The sequence below is a fragment of the Phyllobates terribilis genome, unplaced genomic scaffold, assembly GCF_046119375.1.
Source record: "Phyllobates terribilis strain yellow unplaced genomic scaffold, ASM4611937v1 Scaffold_12__6_contigs__length_324123572, whole genome shotgun sequence".
NCBI lineage: Eukaryota > Metazoa > Chordata > Amphibia > Anura > Dendrobatidae > Phyllobates > Phyllobates terribilis.
This window is the reverse complement of record NW_027362772.1, coordinates 188,817,586-188,844,854: the sequence shown is the minus strand read 5'-3', so window position 1 is coordinate 188,844,854 and position 27,269 is coordinate 188,817,586.

Below are 27,269 nucleotides of genomic sequence, written 5' to 3'. Positions count from 1 at the left end.
TTGGACGAATCGCTCTGGAACTGAAATCGGAATGCTCACTGACATTTCCCCTATCTGAAAGTCTGATAAACGCCAGAAAAATGACGAAGTCCAAAAAAAATTTTTTTTCAACTTTTTTCAATTTTACCCCCGTGGGATATATATTCTACCCCCACACATTTCGAACTCTCCTGGGGTACCCTCACACATATTATTCCCTCATTTAATGCATATTTTCACAAAAAAGTGAAATTTTCAAAAATCCAGAAAATTGGCTGAAAACGACTAAATATCAAGGACTCATTGGGCGAATCGCTCTGTAACTGAAATCGGAACGCTCACTGACATTTCCCCTATCTGCAAGTCTGATAAACGCCGGAAAAATGACTAAGTCCAAAAAAAAAAATGTTTTCAACTTTTTTCAATTTTACCCCTGTGGGATATATATTCTACCGACACACATTTGGAACTCGCCTGGGGTACCCTCACACATATTATTCCCTCATTTAGTGGATATTTTCACAAAAAAGTGAAATTTTCAAAAATCCAAAATATTGGCTGAAAACGACTAAATATCAAGGACTCATTGGGCGAATCGCTCTGGAACTGAAATCGGAATGCTCACTGACATTTGCCCTATCTGAAAGTCTGATAAACGCAGGAAAAATGACTAAGTCCGAAAAAAAAAAATGTTTTCAACTTTTTTAAATTTTACCCCCGTGGGATATATATTCTACCCCCACACATTTCGAACTCTCCTGGGGTACCCTCACACATATTATTCCCTCATTTTGTGGATATTTTCACAAAACAGTGAAATTTTCAAAAATCCGAAAATTGGCTGAAAACGACTAAATATCAAGGACTCGTTGGGCAATTCACTCTGGAACTGAAATCGGAACGCTCACTGACATTTCCCCTATCTGAAAGTTTGATAAACGCCGGAAAAATGAGTAAGTCCAAAAAAAAATTTTTTTCAATTTTTTTCAATTTTACCCCCGTGGGATATATATTCTACCCACACACATTTCGAACTCTCCCGGGGTACCCTCACACATATTATTCCCTCATTTAATGGATATTTTCACAAAAAAGTGAAATTTTCAAAAATCCAAAATATTGGCTGAAAACGACTAAATATCAAGGACTCATTGGGCGAATCGCTCTGGAACTGAAATCGGAACGCTCACTGACATTTCCCCTATCTGAAAGTCTGATAAACGCCGGAAAAATGACTAAGTCCAAAAAAAAAATGTTTTCAACTTTTTTCAATTTTACCCCCGTGGGATATATATTCTACCCACACACATTTGGAACTCTCCTGGGGTACCCTCACACATATTATTCCCTCATTTAGTGGATATTTTCACAAAAAAGTGAAATTTTCAAAAATCCAGGAAATTGGCTGAAAACGACTAAATATCAAGGAGTCATTGGACGAATCGCTCTGGAACTGATATCAGAAGCTCACTGACATTTGCCCTATCTGAAAGTCTGATAAACGCCGGAAAAATGACTAAGTCCAAAAAAAAAAAATGTTTTCAACTTTTTTCAATTTTACCCCCCGTGGGATATATATGCTACCCACACACATTTGTAACTCTCCTGGGGTCCCTCACACATATTATTCCCTCATTTAGTGGATATTTTCACAAAAAAGTGAAATTTTCAAAAATCCAGAAAATTGGCTGAAAACGACTAAATATCAAGGACTCTTTGGGCAAATCACTCTGGAACTGAAATCGGAACGCTCACTAAAATTTCCCCTATCTGAAAATCTGATAAACGCCGGAAAAATGACTAAGTCCAAAAAAAATTTTTTTTCAACTTTTTTCAGTTTTACCCCGGTGGGATATATATTCTACCCACACACATTTGGAACTCTCCAGGGTTACCCTCACACATATTATTTCCTCATTTACTGGATATTTTGACAAAAAAAGTTAAATTTTCAAAAATCCAGAAAATTGGCTGAAAACGACTAAATATCAAGGACTCATTGGGCGAATCACTCTGGAACTGAAATCGGAACGCTCACTGACATTTCCTCTATCTGAAAGTCTGATAAATGGCGGAAAAATGAGTAAGTCCAAAAAAAATTTTTTTTTAACTTTTTTCAATTTTACCCCCATGAGATACATATTCTACCCACACACATTTCGCACTCTCCTGGGGTACCCTCACACATATTATTCCCTCATTTAGTGGATATTTTCACAAAAAAGTGAAATTTTCAAAAATCCAAAATATTGGCTGAAAATGACTAAATATCAAGGACTCATTGGGCGAATCGCTCTGGAACTGAAATCGGAATGCTCACTGACATTTGCCCTATCTGAAAGTCTGATAAACGCCGGAAAAATGACTAAGTCCAAAAAAAAAATTTTTTCAAATTTTTTCAATTTTACCCCCGTGGGATATATATTCTACCCACACACATTTGGATCTCTCCTGGGGTACCCTCACACATATTATTCCCTCATTTAGTGGATATTTTCACAAAAAAGTGAAATTTTCAAAAATCCAAAATATTGGCTGAAAACGACTAAACATTAAGGACTCATTGGGCGAATCGCTCTGGAACTGAAATCGGAACACTCACTGACATTTGCCCTATCTGAAAGTCTGATAAACGCCGGAAAAATGACTAAGTCCAAAAAAAAAAAATTTTCAACTTTTTTCAATTTTACCCCCGTGGGATATATATTCTACCCACACACATTTGGAACTCTCCTGGGGTACCCTCACACATATTATTCCCTCATTTAGTGGATATTTTCACAAAAAAGTGAAATTTTTAAAAATCCAGAAAATTGGCTGAAAACGACAAAATATCAAGGACTCATTGGGTGAATCACTCTGGAACTGAAATCGGAACGCTCACTGACATTTCCCCTTTCTGAAAGTCTGATAAACACCGGAAAAATGACTAAGTCCAAAAAAAAAATGTTTTCAACTTTTTTCAATTTTACCCCCGTGGGATACATATTCTACCCACACACATTTGGAACTCTCCTGGGGTACCCTCAACACATATTATTCCCTCATTTAGTGGATATTTTCACAAAAAAGTGAAATTTTCAAAAATTCAGAAAATTGGCTGAAAACGACTAAATATCAAGGACTCATTGGGCGAATCACTCTGGAGCTGAAATCGGAACGCTCACTGACATTTCCCCTATCTGAAAGTCTGATAAACGCCGGAAAAATGACTAAGTCGAAAAAAAAAAAATTTTCAAATTTTTTCAATTTTACCCCCGTGGGATATATATTCTACCCACACACATTTGGATCTCTCCTGGGGTACCCTCACACATATTATTCCCTCATTTAGTGGATATTTTCACAAAAAAGTGAAATTTTCAAAAATCCAAAATATTGGCTGAAAACGACTAAACATTAAGGACTCATTGGGCGAATCGCTCTGGAACTGAAATCGGAACACTCACTGACATTTGCTCTATCTGAAAGTCTGATAAACGCCGGAAAAATGACTAAGTCCAAAAAAAAAAAATATTCAACTTTTTTCAATTTTACCCCCGTGGGATATATATTCTACCCACACACATTTGGAACTCTCCTGGGGTACCCTCACACATATTATTCCCTCATTTAGTGGATATTTTCACAAAAAAGTGAAATTTTCAAAAATCCAAAATATTGGCTGAAAACGACTAAATATCAAGGACTCATTGGGCGAATCGCTCTGGAACTGAAATCTGAACGCTAACTGACATTTCCCCTATCTGAAAGTCTGATAAACGCCGGAAAAATGACTAAGTCCAAAAAAAAAATGATTTCAACTTTTTTCAATTTTAACCCCGTGGGATATATATTGTACCCACACACATTTGGAACTCTCCTGGGGTACCCTCAACACATATTATTCCCTCATTTAGTGGATATTTTCACAAAAAAAGTGAAATTTTCAAAAATTTAGAAAATTGGCTGAAAACGACTAAATATCAAGGACTCATTGGGCCAATCGCTCTGGAACTGAAATAGGAATGCTCACTGACATCTCCCCTATTTGAAAGTCTGATAAACGGCGGAAAAATGACTAAGTCCAAAAAAAAATTTTTTTAAACTTTTTTCAACTTTACCCCCGTGGGATATATATTCTACCCACATACATTTCGAACTCTCCTGGTGTACCCTCACACATATTATTTCCTCATTTAGTGGATATTTTCACAAAAAAAGTGAAATTTTCAAAAATCCAGAAAATTGGCTGAAAACGACTAAATATCAAGGACTCATTGGGCCAATCGCTCTGGAACTGAAATCGGAATGCTCACTGATATTTCCCCTCTCTGAAAGTCTGATAAATGCGGGAAAAATGACTAAGTCCAAAAAAAAATTTTTTTCAACTTTTTTCAATTTTACCCCCGTGGGATATATATTATACCCACACACATTTCGAACTCTCCTGTGGTACCCTCACACATATTATTCCCTCATTTAGTAGATATTTTCACAAAAAAGTGAAATTTTCAAAAATCCAAAATATTGGCTGAAAACGACTAAACATTAAAGACTCATTGGGCGAATCGCTCTGGAACTGAAATCGGAACACTCACTGACATTTGCTCTATCTGAAAGTCTGATAAACGCCGGAAAAATGACTAAGTCCAAAAAAAAAACATTTTCAACTTTTTTCAATTTTACTCCCGTGGGATATATATTCTACCCACACACATTTGGAACTCTCCTGGGGTACCCTCACACATATTATTCCCTCATTTAGTGGATATTTTCACAAAAAAGTGAAATTTTCAAAAATCCAAAATATTGGCTGAAAACGACTAAATATCAAGGACTCATTGGGCGAATCGCTCTGGAACTGAAATCTGAACGCTAAGTGACATTTCCCCTATCTGAAAGTCTGATAAACGCCGGAAAAATGACTAAGTCCAAAAAAAAATTTTTTCAACTTTTTTCAATTTTACCCCCGTGGGATATATATTCTACCCACACACATTTGGAACTCTCCTGGAGTACCCTCACACATATTATTCCCTCATTTAGTGGATATTTTCACAAAAAAGTGAAATTTTCAAAAATCCAGAAAATTGGCTGAAAACGACTAAATATCAAGGACTCATTGGGCGAATCACTCTGGAACTGAAATCTGAATGCTCACTGACATTTCCCCTATCTGAAAGTCTGATAAACGCCGGAAAAATGACTAAGTCCAAAAAAAAAAAATTTTCAACTTTTTTCAATTTTACCCCCGTGGGATATATATTCTACCCACACACATTTGGAACTCTCCTGGGGTACCCTCACACATATTATTCCCTCATTTAGTGGATATTTTCACAAAAAAGTGAAATTTTCAAAAATCCGAAAATTGGCTGAAAACGACTAAATATCAAGGACTCGTTGGGCAAATCACTCTGGAACTGAAATCGGAACGCTCACTGACATTTCCCCTATCTGAAAGTTTGATAAACGCCGGAAAAATGAGTAAGTCCAAAAAAAAATTTTTTTCAATTTTTTTCAATTTTACCCCCGTGGGATATATATTCTACCCACACACATTTCGAACTCTCCCGGGGTACCCTCACACATATTATTCCCTCATTTAATGGATATTTTCACAAAAAAGTGAAATTTTCAAAAATCCAAAATATTGGCTGAAAACGACTAAATATCAAGGACTCATTGGGCGAATCGCTCTGGAACTGAAATCGGAACGCTCACTGACATTTCCCCTATCTGAAAGTCTGATAAACGCCGGAAAAATGACTAAGTCCAAAAAAAAAATGTTTTCAACTTTTTTCAATTTTACCCCCGTGGGATATATATTCTACCCACACACATTTGGAACTCTCCTGGGGTACCCTCACACATATTATTCCCTCATTTAGTGGATATTTTCACAAAAAAGTGAAATTTTCAAAAATCCAGGAAATTGGCTGAAAACGACTAAATATCAAGGAGTCATTGGACGAATCGCTCTGGAACTGATATCAGAAGCTCACTGACATTTGCCCTATCTGAAAGTCTGATAAACGCCGGAAAAATGACTAAGTCCGAAAAAAAAAAATGTTTTCAACTTTTTTCAATTTTACCCCCCGTGGGATATATATGCTACCCACACACATTTGTAACTCTCCTGGGGTCCCTCACACATATTATTCCCTCATTTAGTTGATATTTTCACAAAAAAGTGAAATTTTCAAAAATCCAGAAAATTGGCTGAAAACGACTAAATATCAAGGACTCTTTGGGAAAATCACTCTGGAACTGAAATCGGAACGCTCACTAACATTTCCCCTATCTGAAAATCTGATAAACGCCGGAAAAATGACTAAGTCCAAAAAAAATTTTTTTTCAACTTTTTTCAGTTTTACCCCGGTGGGATATATATTCTACCCACACACATTTGGAACTCTCCAGGGTTACCCTCACACATATTATTTCCTCATTTACTGGATATTTTGACAAAAAAAGTTAAATTTTCAAAAATCCAGAAAATTGGCTGAAAACGACTAAATATCAAGGACTCATTGGGCGAATCACTCTGGAACTGAAATCGGAACGCTCACTGACATTTCCTCTATCTGAAAGTCTGATAAATGGCGGAAAAATGAGTAAGTCCAAAAAAAATTTTTTTTTAACTTTTTTCAATTTTACCCCCATGAGATACCTATTCTACCCACACACATTTCGCACTCTCCTGGGGTACCCTCACACATATTATTCCCTCATTTAGTGGATATTTTCACAAAAAAGTGAAATTTTCAAAAATCCAAAATATTGGCTGAAAATGACTAAATATCAAGGACTCATTGGGCGAATCGCTCTGGAACTGAAATCGGAATGCTCACTGACATTTGCCCTATCTGAAAGTCTGATAAACGCCGGAAAAATGACTAAGTCCAAAAAAAAAATTTTTTCAAATTTTTTCAATTTTACCCCCGTGGGATATATATTCTACCCACACACATTTGGATCTCTCCTGGGGTACCCTCACACATATTATTCCCTCATTTAGTGGATATTTTCACAAAAAAGTGAAATTTTCAAAAATCCAAAATATTGGCTGAAAACGACTAAACATTAAGGACTCATTGGGCGAATCGCTCTGGAACTGAAATCGGAACACTCACTGACATTTGCCCTATCTGAAAGTCTGATAAACGCCGGAAAAATGACTAAGTCCAAAAAAAAAAAATTTTCAACTTTTTTCAATTTTACCCCCGTGGGATATATATTCTACCCACACACATTTGGAACTCTCCTGGGGTACCCTCACACATATTATTCCCTCATTTAGTGGATATTTTCACAAAAAAGTGAAATTTTTAAAAATCCAGAAAATTGGCTGAAAACGACAAAATATCAAGGACTCATTGGGTGAATCACTCTGGAACTGAAATCGGAACGCTCACTGACATTTCCCCTTTCTGAAAGTCTGATAAACACCGGAAAAATGACTAAGTCCAAAAAAAAAATGTTTTCAACTTTTTTCAATTTTACCCCCGTGGGATACATATTCTACCCACACACATTTGGAACTCTCCTGGGGTACCCTCAACACATATTATTCCCTCATTTAGTGGATATTTTCACAAAAAAGTGAAATTTTCAAAAATTTAGAAAATTGGCTGAAAACGACTAAATATCAAGGACTCATTGGGCCAATCGCTCTGGAACTGAAATCGGAATGCTCACTGATATTTCCCCTCTCTGAAAGTCTGATAAATGCGGGAAAAATGACTAAGTCCAAAAAAAAATTTTTTTCAACTTTTTTCAATTTTACCCCCGTGGGATATATATTATACCCACACACATTTCGAACTCTCCTGTGGTACCCTCACACATATTATTCCCTCATTTAGTAGATATTTTCACAAAAAAGTGAAATTTTCAAAAATCCAAAATATTGGCTGAAAACGACTAAATATCAAGGACTCATTGGGCGAATCGCTCTGGAACTGAAATCTGAACGCTAAGTGACATTTCCCCTATCTGAAAGTCTGATAAACGCCGGAAAAATGACTAAGTCCAAAAAAAAAAAATTTTCAACTTTTTTCAATTTTACCCCCGTGGGATATATATTCTACCCACACACATTTGGAACTCTCCTGGAGTACCCTCACACATATTATTCCCTCATTTAGTGGATATTTTCACAAAAAAGTGAAATTTTCAAAAATCCAGAAAATTGGCTGAAAACGACTAAATATCAAGGACTCATTGGGCGAATCACTCTGGAACTGAAATCTGAACGCTCACTGACATTTCCCCTATCTGAAAGTCTGATAAACGCCGGAAAAATGACTAAGTCCAAAAAAAAAAAATTTTCAACTTTTTTCAATTTTACCCCCGTGGGATATATATTCTACCCACACACATTTGGAACTCTCCTGGGGTACCCTCACACATATTATTTCCTCATTTAGTGGATATTTTCACAAAAAAGTGAAATTTTCAAAAATCCAGAAAATTGGCTGAAAACGACTAAATATCAAGGACTCATTGGGTGAATCACTCAGGAACTGAAATCGGAACGCTCACTGACATTTCCCCTCTCTGAAAGTCTGATAAACGCCGGAAAAATGACTAAGTCCAAAAAAAAAAATGATTTCAACTTTTTTCAATTTTAACCCCGTGGGATATATATTGTACCCACACACATTTGGAACTCTCCTGGGGTACCCTCACACATATTATTCCCTCATTTTGTGGATATTTTCACAAAAAAGTGAAATTTTCAAAAATCCAAAATATTGGCTGAAAATGACTAAATATCAAGGACTCATTGGGCGAATCGCTCTGGAACTGAAATCGGAACGCTCACTGACATTTCCCCTATCTGAAAGTCTGATAAACGCCGGAAAAATGACTAAGTCCAAAAAAAAAATTTTTTCAACTTTTTTCAATTTTACCCCCGTTGGATATATATTCTACCCACACACATTTGGAACTCTCCTGGGGTACCCTCACACATATTATTCCCTCATTTAGGGGATATTTTCACAAAAAAGTGAAATTTTCAAAAATCCAGAAAATTGGCTGAAAACGACTAAATATCAAGGACTTATTGGGTGAATCACTCTGGAGCTGAAATCGGAACGCTCACTGACATTTCCTCTCTCTGAAAGTCTGATAAACGCCGGAAAAATGACTAAATCCCAAAAAAATTTTTTTCAACTTTTTTCAATTTTACCCCCGTGGGATATATATTCTACCCACACACATTTGGAACTCTCCTGGGGTACCCTCACACATATTATTCCCTCATTTAGTGCATATTTTCACAAAAAAGTGAAATTTTGAAAAATCCAAAAAATTGGCTGAAAACGACTAAATATCAAGGACTCATTGGGCGAATCGCTCTGGAACTGAAATCGGAACGCTCACTGACATTTACCCTATCTGAAAGTCTGATAAACGCCGGAAAAATGACTAAGTCCAAAAAAAAATGTTTTCAACTTTTTTGAATTTTACCCCCGTGGGATATATATTCTACCCACACACATTTGGAACTCTCCTGGGGTACCCTCACACATATTATTCCCTCATTTAGTGGATATTTTCACAAGAAAGTGAAATTTTCAAAAATCCAAAATATTGGCTGAAAACGACTAAATATCAAGGACTCATTGGGCGAATCGCTCAGGAACTGAAATCGGAACACTCACTGACATTTCCCCTATCTGAAAGTCTGATAAACGCCGGAAAAATGACTAAGTCAAAAAAAAAAATTTTTTTCAACTTTTTTCAATTTTAACCCCGTGGGATATATATTCTACCCACACACATTTGGAACTCTCCTGGAGTACCCTCACACATATTATTCCCTCATTTAGTGGATATTTTCACAAAAAAGTGAAATTTTCAAAAATCCAAAATATTGGCTGAAAACGACTAAACATCAAGGACTCATTTGGCGAATCGCTCTGGAACTGAAATCGGAATGCTCAGTGACATTAGCCCTATCTGAAAGTCTGATGAACGCCGGAAAAATGACTAAGTCCAAAAAAATTTTTTTAACTTTTTTCAATTTTTACCCCCGTTGGATATATATTCTACCCACACACATTTGGAACTCTCCTGGGGTACCCTCACACATATTATTCCCTCATTTAGTGGATATTTTCACAAAAAAGTGAAATTTTCAAAAATCCAGAAAATTGGCTGAAAACGACTAAATATCAAGGACTCATTGGGTGAATCACTCTGGAGCTGAAATCGGAACGCTCACTGACATTTCCTCTCTCTGAAAGTCTGATAAACGCCGGAAAAATGACTAAATCCAAAAAAATTTTTTTTCAACTTTTTTCAATTTTACCCCCGTGGGATATATATTCTAACCACACACATTTGGAACTCTCCTGGGGTACCCTCACACATATTATTCCCTCATTTAGTGCATATTTTCACAAAAAAGTGAAATTTTCAAAAATGCAAAAAATTGGCTGAAAAGGACTAAATATCAAGGACTCATTGGGCGAATCGCTCTGGAACTGAAATCGGAACGCTCACTGACATTTACCCTATCTGAAAGTCTGATAAACGCCGGAAAAATGACTAAGTCCAAAAAAAAATGTTTTCAACTTTTTTCAATTTTACCCCCGTGGGATATATATTCTACCCACACACATTTGGAACTCTCCTGGGGTACCCTCACACATATTATTCCCTCATTTAGTGGATATTTTCACAAAAAAGTGAAATTTTCAAAAATCCAAAATATTGGTTGAAAACGACTAAATATCAAGGACTCATTTGGCGAATCGCTCTGGAACTGAAATCGGAATGCTCACTGTCATTTTCCCTAAATGAAAGTCTGATAAACACTGCAAAAATGACTAAGTCCAAAAAAAAAATGTTTTCAACTTTTTTCAATTTTACCCCCGTGGGATTTATATTCTACCCACACACATTTGGAACTCTCCTGGGGTACCCTCACACATATTATTCCCTCATTTAGTGGATATTTTCACAAAAAAGTGAAATTTTCAAAAATCCAAAATATTGGCTGAAAACGACTAAACATCAAGGACTCATTTGGCGAATCGCTCTGGAACTGAAATCGGAACGCTCAGTGACATTAGCCCTATCTGAAAGTCTGATGAACGCCGGAAAAATGACTAAGTCCAAAAAAATTTTTTTCAACTTTTTTCAATTTTACCCCCGTTGGATATATATTCTACCCACACACATTTGGAACTCTCCTGGGGTACCCTCACACATATTATTCCCTCATTTAGTGGATATTTTCACAAAAAAGTGAAATTTTCAAAAATCCAGAAAATTGGCTGAAAACGACTAAATATCAAGGACTCATTGGGTGAATCACTCTGGAGCTGAAATCGGAATGCTCACTGACATTTCCTCTCTCTGAAAGTCTGATAAACGCCGGAAAAATGACTAAATCCAAAAAAAATTTTTTTCAACTTTTTTCAATTTTACCCCCGTGGGATATATATTCTACCCACACACATTTGGAACTCTCCTGGGGTACCCTCACACATATTATTCCCTCATTTAGTGCATATTTTCACAAAAAAGTGAAATTTTCAAAAATCCAAAAAATTGGCTGAAAACGACTAAATATCAAGGACTCATTGGGCGAATCGCTCTGGAACTGAAATCGGAACGCTCACTGACATTTACCCTATCTGAAAGTCTGATAAACGCCGGAAAAATGACTAAGTCCAAAAAAAAATGTTTTCAACTTTTTTCAATTTTACCCCCGTGGGATATATATTCTACCCACACACATTTGGAACTCTCCTGGGGTACCCTCACACATATTATTCCCTCATTTAGTGGATATTTTCACAAAAAAGTGAAATTTTCAAAAATCCAAAATATTGGCTGAAAAAGACTAAATATCAAGGACTCATTGGGCGAATCGCTCAGGAACTGAAATCGGAACGCTCACTGACATTTCCCCTATCTGAAAGTCTGATAAACGCCGGAAAAATGACTAAGTCAAAAAAAAAAATTTTTTTAAACTTTTTTCAATTTTAACCCCGTGGGATATATATTCTACCCACACACATTTGGAACTCTCCTGGAGTACCCTCACACATATTATTCCCTCATTTAGTGGATATTTTCACAAAAAAGTGAAATTTTCAAAAATCCAAAATATTGGCTGAAAACGACTAAACATCAAGGACTCATTTGGCGAATCGCTCTGGAACTGAAATCGGAACGCTCAGTGACATTAGCCCTATCTGAAAGTCTGATGAACGCCGGAAAAATGACTAAGTCCAAAAAAATTTTTTTCAACTTTTTTCAATTTTACCCCCGTTGGATATATATTCTACCCACACACATTTGGAACTCTCCTGGGGTACCCTCACACATATTATTCCCTCATTTAGTGGATATTTTCACAAAAAAGTGAAATTTTCAAAAATCCAGAAAATTGGCTGAAAACGACTAAATATCAAGGACTTATTGGGTGAATCACTCTGGAGCTGAAATCGGAACGCTCACTGACATTTCCTCTCTCTGAAAGTCTGATAAACGCCGGAAAAATGACTAAATCCAAAAAAAATTTTTTTCAACTTTTTTCAATTTTACCCCCGTGGGATATATATTCTACCCACACACATTTGGAACTCTCCTGGGGTACCCTCACACATATTATTCCCTCATTTAGTGCATATTTTCACAAAAAAGTGAAATTTTGAAAAATCCAAAAAATTGGCTGAAAACGACTAAATATCAAGGACTCATTGGGCGAATCGCTCTGGAACTGAAATCGGAACGCTCACTGACATTTACCCTATCTGAAAGTCTGATAAACGCCGGAAAAATGACTAAGTCCAAAAAAAAATGTTTTCAACTTTTTTGAATTTTACCCCCGTGGGATATATATTCTACCCACACACATTTGGAACTCTCCTGGGGTACCCTCACACATATTATTCCCTCATTTAGTGGATATTTTCACAAAAAAGTGAAATTTTCAAAAATCCAAAATATTGGCTGAAAACGACTAAATATCAAGGACTCATTGGGCGAATCGCTCAGGAACTGAAATCGGAACGCTCACTGACATTTCCCCTATCTGAAAGTCTGATAAACGCCGGAAAAATGACTAAGTCAAAAAAAAAAATTTTTTTCAACTTTTTTCAATTTTAACCCCGTGGGATATATATTCTACCCACACACATTTGGAACTCTCCTGGGGTACCCTCACACATATTATTCCCTCATTTAGTGGATATTTTCACAAAAAAGTGAAATTTTCAAAAATCCAGAAAATTGGCTGAAAACGACTAAATATCAAGGACTCATTGGGTGAATCACTCTGGAGCTGAAATCGGAATGCTCACTGACATTTCCTCTCTCTGAAAGTCTGATAAACGCCGGAAAAATGACTAAATCCAAAAAAAAATTTTTTCAACTTTTTTCAATTTTACCCCCGTGGGATATATATTCTACCCACACACATTTGGAACTCTCCTGGGGTACCCTCACACATATTATTCCCTCATTTAGTGCATATTTTCACAAAAAAGTGAAATTTTCAAAAATCCAAAAAATTGGCTGAAAACGACTAAACATCAAGGACTCATTTGGCGAATCGCTCTGGAACTGAAATCGGAACGCTCAGTGACATTAGCCCTATCTGAAAGTCTGATGAACGCCGGAAAAATGACTAAGTCCAAAAAAAATTTTTTTAACTTTTTTCAATTTTACCCCCGTTGGATATATATTCTACCCACACACATTTGGAACTCTCCTGGGGTACCCTCACACATATCATTCCCTCATTTAGTGGATATTTTCACAAAAAAGTGAAATTTTCAAAAATCCAGAAAATTGGCTGAAAACGACTAAATATCAAGGACTCATTGGGTGAATCACTCTGGAGCTGAAATCGGAACGCTCACTGACATTTCCTCTCTCTGAAAGTCTGATAAACGCCGGAAAAATGACTAAATCCCAAAAAATTTTTTTTCAACTTTTTTCAATTTTACCCCCGTGGGATATATATTCTACCCACACACATTTGGAACTCTCCTGGGGTACCCTCACACATATTATTCCCTCATTTAGTGCATATTTTCACAAAAAAGTGAAATTTTCAAAAATGCAAAAAATTGGCTGAAAACGACTAAATATCAAGGACTCATTGGGCGAATCGCTCTGGAACTGAAATCGGAACGCTCACTGACATTTACCCTATCTGAAAGTCTGATAAACGCCGGAAAAATGACTAAGTCCAAAAAAAAAATGTTTTCAACTTTTTTCAATTTTACCCCCGTGGGATATATATTCTACCCACACACATTTGGAACTCTCCTGGGGTACCCTCACACATATTATTCCCTCATTTAGTGGATATTTTCACAAAAAAGTGAAATTTTCAAAAATCCAAAATATTGGTTGAAAACGACTAAATATCAAGGACTCATTTGGCGAATCGCTCTGGAACTGAAATCGGAATGCTCACTGTCATTTTCCCTAAATGAAAGTCTGATAAACACTGGAAAAATGACTAAGTCCAAAAAAAAAATGTTTTCAACTTTTTTCAATTTTACCCCCGTGGGATTTATATTCTACCCACACACATTTGGAACTCTCCTGGGGTACCCTCACACATATTATTCCCTCATTTAGTGCATATTTTCACAAAAAAGTGAAATTTTCAAAAATCCAAAAAATTGGCTGAAAACGACTAAATATCAAGGACTCATTGGGCGAATCGCTCTGGAACTGAAATCGGAACGCTCACTGACATTTACCCTATCTGAAAGTCTGATAAACGCCGGAAAAATGACTAAGTCCAAAAAAAAATGTTTTCAACTTTTTTCAATTTTACCCCCGTGGGATATATATTCTACCCACACACATTTGGAACTCTCCTGGGGTACCCTCACACATATTATTCCCTCATTTAGTGGATATTTTCACAAAAAAGTGAAATTTTCAAAAATCCAAAATATTGGCTGAAAACGACTAAATATCAAGGACTCATTTGGCGAATCGCTCTGGAACTGAAATCGGAATGCTCACTGTCATTTTCCCTAACTGAAAGTCTGATAAACACTGGAAAAATGACTAAGTCCAAAAAAAAAATGTTTTCAACTTTTTTCAATTTTACCCCCGTGGGATATATATTCTACCCACACACATTTGGAACTCTCCTGGGGTACCCTCACACATATTATTCCCTCATTTAGTGGATATTTTCACAAAAAAGTGAAATTTTCAAACATCCAAAATATTGGCTGAAAACGACTAAATATCAAGGACTCATTGGGCGAATCGCTCTGGAACTGAAATCGGAATGCTCACTGTCATTTTCCCTAACTGAAAGTCTGATAAACACTGGAAAAATGACTAAGTCCAAAAAAAAAATGTTTTCAACTTTTTTCAATTTTACCCCCGTGGGATTTATATTCTACCCACATTTGGAACTCTCCTGGGGTACCCTCACACATATTATTCCCTCATTTAGTGCATATTTTCACAAAAAAGTGAAATTTTCAAAAATCCAAAAAATTGGCTGAAAACGACTAAATATCAAGGACTCATTGGGCGAATCACTCTGGAACTGAAATCGGAACGCTCACTGACTTTTCCCCTATCTGAAAGTCTGATAAACGCCGGAAAAATGACTAAGTCCAAAAAAAATATTTTTTCAACTTTTTTCAATTTTACCCCCGTGGGATATATATTCTACCCACACACATTTGGAACTCTCCTGGAGTACCCTCACACATATTATTCCCTCATTTAGTGGATATTTTCAGAAAAAAGTGAAATTTTCAAAAATCCAGAAAATTGGCTGAAAACGACTAAATATCAAGGACTCATTGGGCGAATCACTCTGGAACTGAAATCGGAACGCTCACTGACATTTCCAATATCTGAAAGTCTGATAAACGCCGGAAAAATGACTAAGTCAAAAAAAAATTTTTTTTCAACTTTTTTCAATTTTACCCCCGTGGGATTTATATTCTACCCACACACATTTGGAACTCTCCTGGGGTACCCTCACACATATTATTCCCTCATTTAGTGCATATTTTCACAAAAAAGTGAAATTTTCAAAAATCCAAAAAATTGGCTGAAAACGACTAAATATCAAGGACTCATTGGGCGAATCGCTCTGGAACTGAAATCGGAACGCTCACCGACATTTACCCTATCTGAAAGTCTGATAAACGCCGGAAAAATGACTAAGTCCAAAAAAAAAATTTTTCAACTTTTTTCAATTTTACCCCCGTGGGATATATATTCTACAATCAAATTACAGCAGCAGGGGTATAGAAATAACTACACAAAAAAATGTAAACACAAGCAGGTGTAGTGCTATAGGAAATTAAAACTTAACATTTATTACCACTAGATAAAATATGTGCAACACACAAGTACTTAAAAACACAGATGTACTGTCTATAATATTAAATAGCCAAAGTACTTCCATATATTGTTACGTCCAAAGATATAGATATATGTCATATAAGCATATTGTATCTCTGACGTAGCCAGAAAAGTGTAGCAAACAGGAAGTAATGGAGCCTACAGGACACTATTACAATTTATTGTGTCTCAATATGTGAGAACGCAGGAACATTAACCCTATCAATGGTAACCATTTAACCTTGGTTTATAAAAAAATGGAACATCCTCACCAATTTTGATATCCGTTCCCGCTCTCAGACTTCAAAATAGCACCATATGATGGGGGCAGACCATGTCTAATAGGGTCACCAACCCATCACAATATACCGCTCCCGACGCGTTTCTTTGCCTCAGCTAGTCATCAGTGGAAAAAAGAGAGAAGACATGCGGTATGCACGCTGCCCACAATCGCGCAGCTCATTCACCAGACAGTCTGACAAAAAATGTGTTCCTCTTTGGTGGAAAGTACTTCCACCAACTCAGGGGTACTGCGATGGGGAGCCCATGTGCCCCATCGTATGCCAATCTTTACCTGGGTTGGTGGGAGGAAACCGTCGTGTTTGGAGACATCCCCATTGAGGGTGGTGAAAACATTCTACTATGGGTTCGATATATTGACGAGGTCCTAGTAATGTGGAAGGGGGACAAAGCATCCTTTGGAGACCTTGTGGGAAGGCTTAACCACAATGACCTCAACCTACATTTTACTTTTGAGTTTGGCCCCCATGAGTTGCCCTTCCATGACATCCTTATACGGATAAGTCCTTGTGTGTTGCACATATTTTATCTAGTGGTAATAAATGTTAAGTTTTAATTTCCTATAGCACTACACCTGCTTGTGTTTTGATATATATTCTACCCACACACGTTTGGAACTCTCCTGGGGTATCCTCACACATATTATTCCCTCATTTAGTGGATATTTTCACAAAAAAGTGAAATTTTCAAAAATCCAGAAAATTGGCTGAAAACGACTAAATATCAAGGACTCATTGGGCGAATCGCTCTGGAACTGAAATCGGAATGCTCACTGACATTTCCCCTATCTGAAAGTCTGATAAACGCCGGAAAAATGACTAAGTCCAAAAAAAAATTTTTTTCAACTTTTTTCAATTTTACCCCTGTGGGATATATATTCTACCCACACACATTTGGAACTCTCCTGGGGGTACCCTCACACATATTATTCCCTCATTTAGTGGATATTTTCACAAAAAAGAGAAATTTTCAAGAATCCAGAAAATTAGCAGAAAACGACTAAATATCAAAAACTCATTGGGCGAATCGCTCTGGTATTGAAATCGGAGCACTTACTGACATTTACCCTTTCTGAAAATCTGATAAACGCCAGAAAAATGACTAAGTCCAAAAAAAAAATTTTTTCAACTTTTTTCAATTTTAACTCAGTGGGATATATATTCTACCCACACACATTTGGAACTCTCCTGAGGTACCCTCACACATATTATTCCCTCATTTAGTGGATATTTTCATAAAAAAAGTGAAATTTTCAAAAATCCAGAAAATTGGCTGAAAACGACTAAATATCAAGGACTCATTGGGCGAATCTCTCTGGAACTGAAATCGGAACGCTCACTGACATTTCCCCTATCTGAAAGTCTGATAAACGCCGGAAAATGACTAAGTACCAAAAAAAAAATTTTTTCAACTTTTTTCAATTTTACCCCCGTGGGATATATATTCTACCCACACACATTTGGAACTCTCCTGGGGTACCCTCACACATATTATTCCCTCATTTAGTGGATATTTTCACAAAAAAGTGAAATTTTCAAAAATCCAAAATATTGGCTGAAAACGACTAAATATCAAGGACTCATTGGGCGAATCGCTCTGGTACTGAAATCGGAACGCTCACTGACATTTGCCCTATCTGAAAGTCTGACAAACGCCGGAAAAATGAATAAGTCCAAAAAAAAAATTTTTTAAACTTTTTTCAATTTTACCCCCGTGGGATATATATTCTACCCACACAAATTTGGAACTCTCCTGGGGTACCCTCACACATATTATTCCCTCATTTAGTGGATATTTTAGCAAAAAAGTGAAATTTTCAAAAATTCAGAAAATTGCCTGAAAACGACGAAACATCAAGGACTCATCCGGCGAATCGCTCTGGAACTGAAATCGGAACGCTCATTGACTTTTCCCCTATCTGAAAGTCTGATAAACGCCGGAAAATGACTAAGTACAAAAAAAAAAATTTTTTTCAACTTTTTTTCAATTTTACCCCCGTGGGATATATATTCTACCCACACACATTTGGAACTCTCCTGGGGTACCCTCACACATATTATTCCCTCATTTAGTGGATATTTTCACAAAAAAGTGAAATTTTCAAAAATCCAGAAAATTGGCTAAAAGCGACTAAATATCAAGGACTCATTGGGCGAATCGCTCTGGAACTGAAATCGGAACGCTCACTGACATTTCCCCTATCTGAAAGTCTGATAAACACCGGAAAAATGACTAAGTCCAAAAAAATTTTTTTTTAAACTTTTTTAAATTTTACCCCCGTGGGAAATATATTCTACCCACATACATTTGGAACTCTCCTGGGGTACCCTCACACATATTATTCCCTCATTTAGTAGATATTTTCACAAAAAAGTGAAATTTTCAAAAATTCTAAATATTGGCTGAAAACGACTAAATATCAAGGACTCATTGGGCAAATCGCTCTGGAACTGAAATCGAAACGCTCACTGATATTTGCCCTATCTGAAAGTCTGATAAACGCCGGAAAAATGACTAAGTCCAAAAAAAATTTTTTTCAACTTTTTTCAATTTTACCCCCGTGGGATATATATTCTACCCACACACATTTGGAATTCTCCTGGGGTACCCTCACACATATTATTCCCTCATTTAGTGGATATTTTCACAAAAAAGTGAAATTTTCAAAAATTTAAAATATTGGCTGAAAATAACTAAATATCAAGGACTCATTGCGCGAGTTGCTCTGGAACTGAAATCGGAATGCTCACTGACATTTCCCCTATCTGAAAGTCTAATAAACGCCGGAAAATGACTAAGTACCAAAAAAAAAATTTTTTAAACTTTTTTCAATTTTACCCCCTTGGGTTATATATATATACCCACACACATTTGGAACTCTCCTGGGGTACCCTCACACATATCATTCCCTTATTTAGTGGATATTTTCACAAAAAAGTGAAATTTTCAAAAATCCAGAAAATCGGCTGAAAATGATTAAATATCAAGGACTGATTGGGAGAATCGCTCTGGAACTGAAATCGGAATGCTCACTGACATTTGTCCTATCTGAAAGACTGATAAACGCCGGAAAAATGACTAAGTCCAAAAAAAATTTTTTTTCAACTTTTTTCAATTTTACCCCCGTGGGATATGTATTCTACCCACACACGTTTGGAACTCTCCTGGGGTACCCTCACACATATTATTCCCTCATTTAGTGGATATTTTCACAAAAAAGTGAAATTTTCAAAAATCCAGAAAATTGGCTGAAAAGGACTAAATATCAAGGACTCATTGGGCGAATCGCTCTGGAACTGAAATCGGAACGCTCACTGACATTTCCCCTATCTGAAAGTCTGCTAAACGCCGGAAAAATGACTAAGTCCAAAAAAAATTTTTTTTCAACTTTTTTCAATTTTAACTCAGTGGGATATATATTCTACCCACACACATTTGGAACTCTCCTGAGGTACCCTCACACATATTATTCCCTCATTTAGTGGATATTTTCATAAAAAAAGTGAAATTTTCAAAAATCCAGAAAATTGGCTGAAAACGACTAAATATCAAGGACTCATTGGGCGAATCTCTCTGGAACTGAAATCGGAACGCTCACAGACTTTTCCCCTATCTGAAAGTCTGATAAACGCCGGAAAATGACTAAGTACAAAAAAAAAAAATTTTTTCAACTTTTTTTCAATTTTACCCCCGTGGGATATATATTCTACCCACACACATTTGGAACTCTCCTGGGGTACCCTCACACATATTATTCCCTCATTTAGTGGATATTTTCACAAAAAAGTGAAATTTTAAAAAATCCAGAAAATTGGCTGAAAACGACTAAATATCAAGGACTCATTGGGCAAATCGCTCTGGAACTGAAATCGAAACGCTCAAACGCCCTATCTGAAAGTCTGATAAACGCCGGAAAATGACTAAGTACCAAAAAAATTTTTTTTCAACTTTTTTCAATTTTACCCCCGTGGGATATATATTCTGCCCACACACATTTGGAATTCTCCTGGGGTACTCTCACACATATTATTCCCTCATTTAGTGGATATTTTCACAAGAAAGTGAAATTTTCAAAACTTTAAAATATTGGCTGAAAATGACTAAATATCAAGGACTCATTGCGTGAGTTGCTCTGGAACTGAAATCGGAATGCTCACTGACATTTCCCCTATCTGAAAGTCTGATAAACGCCGGAAAATGACTAAGTCCAAAAAAAAATTTTTTAAACTTTTTTCAATTTTACCCCCGTGGGATATATATTCTACCCACACACATTTGGAACTCTCCTGGGGAAACCTCACACATATTATTCCCTCATTTAGTGGATATTTTCACAAAAAAGTGAAATTTTCAAAAATCCAGAAAATTGGCTGAAAACGACTAAATATCAAGGACTCAATGGGCGAATCGCTCTGGAACTGAAATCGTAACGCTCACTAACATTTGCCCTACCTGAAAGTCTGATAAACGCCGGAAAAATGACTAAGCTCAAAAAAATTTTTTTTTAACTTCTTTCAATTTTGCCCCCGTAGGATATATATTCTACCCACACACATTTGGAACTCTACTGGGGTACCCTCACACATATTATTCCCTCATTTAGTGGATATTTTCACAAAACAGTGAAATTTTCAAAAATCCAGAAAATTGGCTGAAAACGACTAAATTTCAAGGACTCAATGGGCGAATCACTTTGGAACTGAAATCGGAACGCTCACTGACATTTCCCCTATTTGAAAGTCTGAAAAATGCCGGAAAAATGACTAAGTCCAAAAAAAATTTTTTTTCAACTTTTTTCAATTTTACACCCATGGGATATATATTCTACCCACACACATTTGGAACTCTCCTGGGGTACCCTCACACATATTATTCCCTCATTTAGTGGATATTTTCACAAAAAAGTGAAATTTTCAAAAATCCAAAATATTGGCTGAAAACGACTAAATATCAAGGACTCATTGGGCGAATCGCTCTGGTACTGAAATCAGAACGCTCACTGACATTTGCCTTATCTGAAAGTCTGACAAACACCGGAAAAATGAATGTCCAAAAAAAAAATTTTTTAAACTTTTTTCAATTTTACCCCCGTGGGATATATATTCTACCCACACACATTTGGAACTCTCCTGGGGTAACCTCACACATATTATTCCCTCATTTAGTGGATATTTTCACAAAAAAGTGAAATTTTCAAAAATTCAAAATATTGGCTGAAAACCACTAAATATCAAGTACTCATTGGGTGAATCGCTCTGCAACTGAAATTGGAATGCTCACTGACATTTCCCCTATCTGAAAGTCTGATAAACGCCGGGAAAATGACTAAGTCCAAAAAAAAATTTTTTTCAACTTTTTTCAATTTTACCCCCGTGGGATATATATTCTACCCACACACATTTGGAACTCTCCTGGGGTACCCTCACACATATTATTCCCTCATTTAGTGGATATTTTCACAAAAAAGTGAAATTTTCAAAAATCCAGAAAATTGGCTGAAAACGACTAAATATCAAGGACTCAATGGGCGAATCGCTCTGGAACTGAAATCGGAACGCTCACTGACATTTGCTCTATCTGAAAGTCTGATAAACGCCGGAAAAATGACTAAGTTCAAAAAAAAACTTTTTCAACTTTTTTCAATTTTACCCCGTAGGATATATATTCTACCCACACACATTTGGAACTCTCCTGGGGTACCCTCACACATATTATTCCCTCATTTAGTGGATATTTTCACAAAAAAGTGAAATTTTCAAAAATCCAGAAAATTGGCTGAAAACGACTAAATATCAAGGACTCATTGGGCGAATCACTCTGGAACTGAAATCGGAACGCTCACTGACATTTGCCCTATCTGAAAGTCTGATAAACGCCGGAAAAATGACAAAGTTCAAAAAAAAAATTTTTCAACTTTTTTCAATTTTACCCCCGTAGGATATATATTCTACCCACCACATTTGGAACTCTCCTGGGGTACCCTCACACGTATTATTCCCTCATTTAGTGGATATTTTCACAAAAAAGTGAAATTTTCAAAAATCCAGAAAATTGGCTGAAAACGACTAAATATCAAGGACTCAATGGGTGAATCGCTCTGGAACTGAAATCGGAATGCTCACTGACATTTCCCCTATCTGAAAGTCTGATAAACAGCGGAAAAATGACTAAGTCCAAAAAAATTTTTTTTTCAACTTTTTTCAATTTTACCCCCGTGGGATATATATTCTACCCACACACATTTGGAACACTCCTGGGGTACCCTCACACATATTATTCCCTCATTTAGTGGATATTTTCACAAAAAAGTGAAATTTTCAAAAATCCAGAAAATTGGCTGAAAACGACTAAATATCAAGGACTCATTGGGCGAATCGCTCTGGTACTGAAATCGGAACGCTCACTGACATTTGCCCTATCTGAAAGTCTGATAAAAGCCGGAAAAATTACAAAGTTCAAAAAAAAATTTTTTCAACTTTTTTCAACTTTACCCCCGTGGGATATATATTCTACCCACACACATTTGGAACACTCCTGGGGTACCCTCACACATATTATTCCCTCATTTAGTGGATATTTTCACAAAAAAGTGAAATTTTCAAAAATCCAGAAAATTGGCTGAAAAGGACTAAATACCAAGGACTCAATGGGCAAATCGCTCTGGAACTGAAATCGGAACGCTCACTGACACTTGCCCTATCTGAAAGTCTGATAAACGCCGGAAAAATGACAGTCTAAAAAAAAATTTTTTTCAACTTTTTTCAATTTTACCCCTGTGGGATATATATTCTACCCACACACATTTGGAACTCTCCTGGGGTACCCTCACACATATTATTCCCTCAATTAGTGGATATTTTCACAAAAAAGATAAATTTTCAAAAATCCAGAAAATTGGCTGAAAACGACTAAATATCAAGGACTCATTGGGCGAATCGCTCTGGAACTGAAATTGGAATGCTCAATGACATATGCCCTATCTGAAAGTCTGATAAACGCCGGAAAAAAGACTAAGTGCAAAAAAAACTTTTTTTAAACTTTTTTCAATTTTACCCCCGTGGGATATATATTCTACCCACACACATTTGGAACTCTCCTGGGGTACCCTCACACATGTTATTCCCTCATTTAGTGGATATTTTCAAAAAAAAGTGAAATTTTCAAAAATCCAAAATATTGGCTGAAAACGACTAAATATCAAGGACTCATTGGGCGAATCGCTCTGGTACTGAAATCAGAACGCTCACTGACATTTGCCTTATCTGAAAGTCTGACAAACGCCAGAAAAATGAATGTCCAAAAAAAAAATTTTTTAAACTTTTTTCAACTTTACCCCCGTGGGATATATATTCTACCCACACAAATTTGGAACTCTCCTGGGGTACCCTCACACATATTATTCCCTCATTTAGTGGATATTTTCACAAAAAAGTGAAATTTTCAAAAATCCAGAAAATTGGCTGAAAACGACTAAATATCAAGAACTCATTGGGCGAATCGCTCTGGAACTGAAATCGGAACGCTCACTGACATTTCCCCTATCTGAAAGTCTGATAAACGTCGGAAAAATGACTAAGTCCAAAAAAAATTTTTTTGAAACTTTTTTCAATTTTACCCCCGTGGGATATATAGTCTACCCATACACATTTGGAACTCTCCTGGGGTACCCTCACACATGTTATTCCCTCATTTAGTGGATATTTTCACAAAAAAGTGAAATTTTCAAAAATCCAGAAAATTGGCTGAAAACGACTTAATATCAAGGACTCAATGGGCGAATCGCTCTGGAACTGAAATCGGAACGCTCACTGACATTTGCCTATCTGAAAGTCTGATAAACGCCGGAAAAATGACTAAGTCCAAAAAAAATTTTTTTTAAACTTTTTTAAATTTTACCCCCGTGGGATATATATTCTACCCACACACATTTGGAACTCTCCTGGGGTACCCTCACACATATTATTCCCTCATTTAGTGGATATTTATACAAAAAAGTGAAATTTTCAAAAATCCAGAAAATTGGCTGAAAACGACTAAATATCAAGGACTCAATGGGCGAATCGCTCTGGAACTGAAATCGGAACGCTCACTGACATTTGCTCTATCTGAAAGTCTGATAAACGCCGGAAAAATGACTAAGTTCAAAAAAAAACTTTTTCAACTTTTTTCAATTTTACCCCGTAGGATATATATTCTACCCACACACATTTGGAACTCTCCTGGGGTACCCTCACACATATTATTCCCTCATTTAGTGGATATTTTCACAAAAAAGTGAAATTTTCAAAAATCCAGAAAATTGGCTGAAAACGACTAAATATCAAGGACTCATTGGGCGAATCACTCTGGAACTGAAATCGGAACGCTCACTGACATTTGCCCTATCTGAAAGTCTGATAAACGCCGGAAAAATGACAAAGTTCAAAAAAAAATTTTTTCAACTTTTTTCAATTTTACCCCCGTAGGATATATATTCTACCCACCACATTTGGAACTCTCCTGGGGTACCCTCACACGTATTATTCCCTCATTTAGTGGATATTTTCACAAAAAAGTGAAATTTTCAAAAATCCAGAAAATTGGCTGAAAACGACTAAATATCAAGGACTCAATGGGTGAATCGCTCTGGAGCTGAAATCGGAATGCTCACTGACATTTCCCCTATCTGAAAGTCTGATAAACAGCGGAAAAATGACTAAGTCCAAAAAAAATTTTTTTTTCAACTTTTTTCAATTTTACCCCCGTGGGATATATATTCTACCCACACACATTTGGAACACTCCTGGGGTACCCTCACACATATTATTCCCTCATTTAGTGGATATTTTCACAAAAAAGTGAAATTTTCAAAAATTCAAAATATTGGCTCAAAACCACTAAATATCAAGGACTCATTGGGCGAATCGCTCTGGAACTGAAATTGGAATGCTCACTGACATTTCCCCTCTCTGAAAGTCTGATAAACGCCGGGAAAATGACTAAGTCCAAAAAAAAATTTTTTTCAACTTTTTTCAATTTTACCCCCGTGGGATATATATTCTACCCACACACATTTGGAACTCTCCTGGGGTACCCTCACACATATTATTCCCTCATTTAGTGGATATTTTCACAAAAAAGTGAAATTTTCAAAAATCCAGAAAATTGGCTGAAAACGACTAAATATCAAGGACTCAATGGGCGAATCGCTCTGGAACTGAAATCGGAACGCTCACTGACATTTGCCTATCTGAAAGTCTGATAAACGCCGGAAAAATGACTAAGTTCAAAAAAAAACTTTTTAAACTTTTTTCAATTTTACCCCGTAGGATATATATTCTACCCACACACATTTGGAACTCTCCTGGGGTACCCTCACACATATTATTCCCTCATTTAGTGGATATTTTCACAAAAAAGTGAAATTGTCAAAAATCCAGAAAATTGGCTGAAAACGACTAAATATCAAGCACTCATTGGGCGAATCACTCTGGAACTGAAATTGGAACGCTCACTGACATTTGCCCTATCTGAAAGTCTGATAAACGCCGGAAAAATGACAAAGTTCAAAAAAAAAATTTTTCAACTTTTTTCAATTTTACCCCCGTAGGATATATATTCTACCCACCACATTTGGAACTCTCCTGGGGTACCCTCACACGTATTATTCCCTCATTTAGTGGATATTTTCACAAAAAAGTGAAATTTTCAAAAATCCAGAAAATTGGCTGAAAACGACTAAATATCAAGGACTCAATGGGTGAATCGCTCTGGAACTGAAATCGGAATGCTCACTGACATTTCCCCTATCTGAAAGTCTGATAAACAGCGGAAAAATGACTAAGTCCAAAAAAAATTTTTTTTTCAACTTTTTTCAATTTTACCCCCGTGGGATATATATTCTACCCACACACATTTGGAACACTCCTGGGGTACCCTCACACATATTATTCCCTCATTTAGTTGATATTTTCACAAAAAAGTGAAATTTTCAAAAATCCAGAAAATTGGCTGAAAACGACTAAATATCAAGGACTCATTGGGCGAATCGCTCTGGTACTGAAATCGGAACGCTCACTGACATTTGCCCTATCTGAAAGTCTGATAAAAGCCGGAAAAATGACAAAGTTCAAAAAAAAATTTTTTCAACTTTTTTCAACTTTACCCCCGTGGGATATATATTCTACCCACACACATTTGGAACACTCCTGGGGTACCCTCACACATATTATTCCCTCATTTAGTGGATATTTTCACAAAAAAGTGAAATTTTCAAAAATCCAGAAAATTGGCTGAAAAGGGCTAAATACCAAGGACTCAATGGGCAAATCGCTCTGGAACTGAAATCGGAACGCTCACTGACACTTGCCCTATCTGAAAGTCTGATAAACGCCGGAAAAATGACTAAGTTCAAAAAAAAACTTTTTCAACTTTTTTCAATTTTACCCCGTAGGATATATATTCTACCCACACACATTTGGAACTCTCCTGGGGTACCCTCACACATATTATTCCCTCATTTAGTGGATATTTTCACAAAAAAGTGAAATTTTCAAAAATCCAGAAAATTGGCTGAAAACGACTAAATATCAAGGACTCATTGGGCGAATCACTCTGGAACTGAAATCGGAACGCTCACTGACATTTGCCCTATCTGA